Consider the following 6,348-nt stretch of genomic DNA (forward strand, 5'->3'; position numbering starts at 1 on the left):
CCGTTCAAAGGCGGCCTTGATTCCCTCCTCCAGTGGTACAGTAAGCTCAATGAGGTGTATCGGCCTTGCCTTGGTTGACCACACCACTATGTCTGGCCGGAGAGATGTGGTGGTTATCTCCGTTGGGAACCGGAGCTGCCTATCCAGGTCGACCCTCATATTCCATTCCTGGTTGGGGGAGAAGGGCCTTGCTGTTTCTCTTGATCTGGTGCTTCTCCTTACCCCTCCTTCCGACACAAAGATGGTGGGGTCCTCTGCTGGTGGTGGTTGTTTGCTACCCTGTCGACACTCCTCCAGTACTTCGGCTAGCTTTCTTAGGACCTGATCGTGGCGCCATCTGTAGCGTCCCTGTGAGAGAGCGACCTTACAGCCTGACAAAATGTGCTGGAGACTTGCGTTGGGGGGGCATTGCAGAGTCCACAGGATTCTTCATTCCCAAACCACTGTTGGAGGTTCAGAGGGCAGGGAAGAGTGTCGTAGGTTGAACGGATGAGGAAGCTAAGTCTTGCCTGTGGGATCTTCCACACGTCTGACCAACTGATGTTCCGATTCATGATTCCCTCCAAGGTTGTCCAGCTTCCTTGTCGACCCTGCGACACGGCCTTGACTTTGTAGCGATCTTCCACCATCCTCATCACCTCTGCTACCACCATCTCCTTCCTTTGCTTGCGATTGGCCTTGGACCAAAAGCATGGCGTCTCTCCCCATCCTAGCCCTGCTCTTCCTGCCTGAACTCTGCCCATGATCTCCCGGTGTTGTAGCTGACCGACAGCTTGATCGACCTCAGTTTGGGCATTCCACTTGCGGCCGGTAGGAACCTTAACATTTGCGTTCCTCACTGACTCGTCTGTGGACTCCCTCAGCTCGAGAACCAACCTGGTCTTTTCCTGCATGTAGCCCAACTGTATGGACTGTAGTGGCAGCTGCGGCATGTTTTTTCCAAAGAGACCGGTTTCAGATAGGCACCGTGGCAACCCCAACCACTTTCGGATGAATGAGTTGGCTTTTCCATCCATCTTACTTACGTTTGATGAGGGAATCTCACTCATTTTCAGGGGCCACATTACCCTCCTGTAGAGTGTAAACTGGTAGCACCAGACCTTATACTTCCCAGGGAGTTGGCTTTGATCGATCCTTGCCAGTCCGTCAGAGAGCTGCTTCATGACGGTTTTCCCCATCTGTTTGTCATATAGGTCTGCGGTGTACTGCCTCCCCAGGCTTTTGATGGGTTGCTCTGATAGGAGTGGGATTTTTTCCCCTCCAACGACGAAGGTGGTATTGTCATTTCTGACTCCTCTTCTGAGGGACAGGCTCCGGGACTTGGAGGGCTTGATCTTCATTCTTGCCCATGATATCAATTTGTCCATCCTCTTCAGCAGTCTTGATGTACATGCTGCTGTCTGAAGGAGGCTGGTGACATCATCCATGTAACTCCTCATTGGAGGAAGCCTCTTACCAGTTGGGAGTTTGATCCCCCCAACCATTTGCCTTGCCCCGATGAGGATTATCTCAAATGCTGCTACAAACAGTATTGGAGATATGGTACCCCCATAGCGATTCCTACTTCGAGCCGCTGCCACCCGGTGGTGAAGTCCTGGAGGGAGAAACACATCTGCAAGTTGCTAAAAGTACTGAGCTACCAAGTTCTTGACGCAGGTGGGCATGTGGAAAAATTCCATGGCATAGTTGACCAGCTGATGCGGGACTGATCCGTATGCATTGGCAAGGTCGAGCCAGATGACATGCAGGTCGGTCTTCTCCCGCTTGGCCTTCTGGATCTGGTCCCAGATCATAGTGGAGTGCTCTACACATCCTGGCAAACCTGGAACTCCTGCCTTCTGGCAGTTGGTGTCAAAATAGCCGTTCTCGATCAGATAGTTGGTCATCCTTCTGGCTAGCACTGAGAAGAAGATCTTTCCTTCTACATTCAGTAGTGCAATGTTTCAGAATTGGCTAATGTCTTTGGAGTTCGTTTCCATAGGGATGAAGACTGCTACCGCTCTTTGCCACTCCGATGGAATGATTTGCTTTTTCCAGGCAGTTCTCATCAGATACCATAGCAGCTCTAGTACCTTGGGGCAGTTCTTATAGAGCTTGTAGGGGACCCCCATTGGGCCCAGGTGCGGAAGAGGACCTTGCCTTCTCCACGACTTGCCTGACTTCGCTGAGCTTGAGGGGCATGATGTTAAACTCAACTGTCGGCTTTGCCGGCTGGGGGTACGTATCCTGGAGTTCCTAAGGGGACGCTCCTTTGTGGATCACTGTACTGCTCTTTGACATGCTGTTCCAATTCCTCCCTGGTAGTTTCTAGCTTGCCGCTCTTCTTTTCCTCCAGTAGCTGTCTGGCATGCTTGAAGGGATCCTTGAAGAAATTGGCACGCTCTTTCTGCTTCCGCTGGCTGCGCTTGCGGATGCCTTCAGCTCTGCGAAGCCAGGCTAACCTTTTCCGGACCTCCTCCCACAGGACTTTCAGACCCTCTCTCTCTGCGTGGGTTGGCTTCCTCCAGTTCTTCCGGAGTTGCCGACGCCTTTGCACAAGTTGGAGTATTTCCCTTTCCCTCCTTCCCTTCTCTCTCCTGGCTGTCCTCTGTTTGGGGACAATTTTGCCAAACCTGTCTTTACAGGTCTGGTATATTATGTCTCCAATCAGGTTAAGCTTAGTCTCGGCCCCTCCGCGCAGTGATCCCTCTAGGGTCTTGATCAGGTCCAATTCCAAATTGCGCCATGCCTCTGCTTCATTTGACTTCGGCCACTTCAGCTTGCTCCTTCTGGCTGGTTCTTTGGTCTCTTTATCAGGCTCTGTTCTGTCTAACATGTTGGGGACTGGGCCTTCATGCTAACGTGGAGGCTCAGCCTCCACCAGGGACCTTCCTCTGTGATTCTCGTGCCTTCAGCAACGTTAGGTCCTTCAGCTCTGTGGTTTTTTCCCTGGCTTTTGGTCCTTCTTGTCTCACCTGCCGAAGCAGTGCAAGGTTGCTGTTGGCCTTTCTGTCCACACTTTGCTTTCCCCTGGTGGATCCGTAAGCCTCTAAACGTGGTCACTTTCTCCCATCCACATGCACACTTTCGGAGGATCTTCTCCTCATTTGCTGGAGTTCTGGTATTCTCGTTATCCGTATTCATTGCCGTCGTCACCGTGTGGTCTGTCCTGTTGGGCCCATCTTTTTCGTCCCACCTCTCGGAGGGCCCGCGGGTTGTTTCTCATTATGTTTCTTTGTAGTTAGCGTTTGGGTGTCTCTCTCACAAAAGACTAGTGGGTTAGGTAACTAGCCACCCACTCCCGGTGCGGTCTTTCCCTGCTGCCATCCAGTCTTTCCTGGCTGTCCTCCAGTCTTCCCTGGACTCCAACTGCCCTATTCACAGTAGTCACTGGGTTCTCCAGAACTTCAGTAATTGCACAGGAAGATGTTACCACCTGCTGGGCATTGCTGCCTGTCGCACCTCCTCCAGTGCCCATGGGTCAGCTGCAGGGTCATCAACCAGAAACCAACATTCACCAACGTTTCGCTCCTTTAATTCTGGAACGTCTCCTGGTGGCGAAGCAGTGACAGGGACGTCTCCCTGTCACCCCCTGCAGCTGATCGCTGTTCTCCCTGCGGCTGTTGTCTGGGTTTAGGTGTTCTTCCCCCAACACCTATCTTTCCTCCTCAGCCAGAGCCAAAAGCTACCTTTCTCTGCCTCCTCTGCCAGATCCTTTGTTGCCCTCCTTAACTTCCCTCCGGTCACTCCTGCTTCCCTCAAGAGGCGTATGGTTAACAACCCAAGGAAACCTCGGCATCCGACCTCCACTGGGTAGATGTTCGTCTTCCAGCCAGCCTCCCGGCACTCAGCAGCGAGTTCTGAGTACCTGGCCTTCTTCCGTTCAAAGGCGGCCTCGATTCCCTCCTCCAGTGGTACAGTAAGCTCAATGAGGTGTATCGACCTTGCCTTGGTTGACCACACCACTATGTCTGGCCGGAGAGATGTGGTGGTTATCTCCGTTGGGAACCGGAGCTGCCTATCCAGGTCGACCCTCATATTCCATTCCTGGTTGGGGGAGAAGGGCCTTGCTGTTTCTCTTGATCTGGTGCTTCTCCTTACCCCTCCTTCCGACACAAAGATGGTGGGGTCCTCTGCTGGTGGTGGTTGTTTGCTACCCTGTCGACACTCCTCCAGTACTTCGGCTAGCTTTCTCAGGACCTGATTGTGGCGCCATCTGTAGCATCCTGGTGAGAGAGCGATCTTACAGCCTGACAAAATGTGCTGGAGACTTGTGTTGGGGGCATTGCAGAGTCCACAGGATTCTTCATTCCCAAACCACTGTTGGAGGTTCTGAGGGCAGGGAAGAGTGTCGTAGGTTGAACGGATGAGGAAGCTTAGTCTTGCCTGTGGGATCTTCCACACGTCTGACCAACTGATGTTCCGATTCATGATTCCCTCCCAGGTTGTCCAGCTTCCTTGTCGACCCTGCGACACGGCCTTGACTTTGTAGCGATCTTCCACCATCCTCATCACCTCTGCTACCACCATCTCCTTCCTTTGCTTGCGATTGGCCTTGGACCAAAAGCATGGCGTCTCTCCCCATCCTAGCCACATCATTTAGTTTAAAATAAATGCAATCTTCTACCTCAGCTTCAAAGACTGTTTTGTTACAGATTTCTTTAAGAACATTTTGCTACATATTTAATATGTAGACATTATACATTTTCAGAGTTGTAGAAACGTTTTTTTTTTATCACGTATATCTCCTCCCAAGGTTTTAAAAACGTACTTACCACCTCAAAACTGGTCATTTACATGCTCCAATCAAAATGTTTTCTTTACAGTGTTAAATATGAATATTCATCTTATTACCAGCCCTTTTTTACATTTTACCTTACTTATACCGTTGCTGACCTCTGGTTGTTTTCCATTATATAAGCCTATGTTAACATATGAAGGCTTAATTTATAATACACACAAATTTAGTCACTCATCATATTTATTCACAAAATATGAAAAGTAATATGATATGGGTAGTTCACACACATCTAAACAAACCAAAAGCATAAATATATACAAATAAAACAAAATTTCAATTAAAGTACAACACATGAAAACTATGCAAGTCCAAGAAATTTCAGTCAATAGACATTTTAACAGAAAAAGCAGCATTTAATTTCAACTAGTTACAAATTATTTTATTGCAGTTATAACAATAATCATATTGCAATCTTATTACTTGTTTACACTTAACGTAATGCTTATATTTTAAGGATTTTGTTTTTCAACACAAATAACAGGTATATGGCATCCAATTTAGAACTTGTTTAAATACATAGTTTATAATGGCTATTATTGTTCAATAAATAATATTTTATAATATTGGCATACCTGATTAAATATATGTTAGCATTTTTTTCAGTGCTTTCATTGCAGTTTATGTCAGTAGGTGGCAGCGAGGGACTGTCTTAATGAGTTAGTAAACCATTCATTCAGTGCTGATTCATTCAGTTATTGAATCTGTGACCCACCAGATTTTATGACTCTAGACTTTTGACTCTTAGAACTCAGCTCAAAGCAGTACCTACAGGGTCACAGAATTCAGTGCAACACCAAAAAGAAACAAGGTTGTGAAGAAGTAAATTGTCTAAACCAGGGGTTCTCAACTCTGGCCCGAGAGATACACTTTCCTGCAGAGTTTAGCTCCAACCTTCATCAAACACACCTGACTCTATCTTTCTATTAGGACAGGGGTGCCCAAACTCAATCCTGGAGGGCCAGTGTCCTGCAGAGTTCAGATCCAACTTGCCTCAACACACCTGCTGCAAAGTTTCTAGTATGACTAGTAAGAGCTTGACTAGTTTGTTCAGTTGTGTCAGATTGGGGTTGAAGCAAAACTCTGCAGGACACCGGCCTTCCAGGACCGAGTTTGTGCACCCCTCTATTAGAACATAAAGACAATGATTACCTTGTTCAAGTGTGTTTGATAAGGGTTGCAAATGAATTGGTGCAGGAGAGTGGATCACGCAGGCCAGAGCTGAGAACCCCTGTTCTAAACTCTGAACAAAACCAACAAACAATGCTGTGTCTAACCTACACTTCATTTTATAGAGAATAATATGATAATATGAAGAATATACCAATTTTATTAACTTAATCCTCATATGGTGGCATTACAGTATGTTTTGAAGTCAAAGCCTTCTTAAAATAACTAATAAATACATAACACACAGACGTGTCATTTGAGTTGAATTACTGGAATGAACCCACTATTAAAAGTTTCATATTTTAAACATATATCGCCCAAAAAAAGTCTGTAAAATCCCTTATTTGGCTTGTTGAATTTTGGAGGACGATAGACCACAGCACAGAGTATTGACTGAAACA

Source organism: Cyprinus carpio, chromosome B12 (genome assembly GCF_018340385.1).
Source record: "Cyprinus carpio isolate SPL01 chromosome B12, ASM1834038v1, whole genome shotgun sequence".
Taxonomy (NCBI): domain Eukaryota; kingdom Metazoa; phylum Chordata; class Actinopteri; order Cypriniformes; family Cyprinidae; genus Cyprinus; species Cyprinus carpio.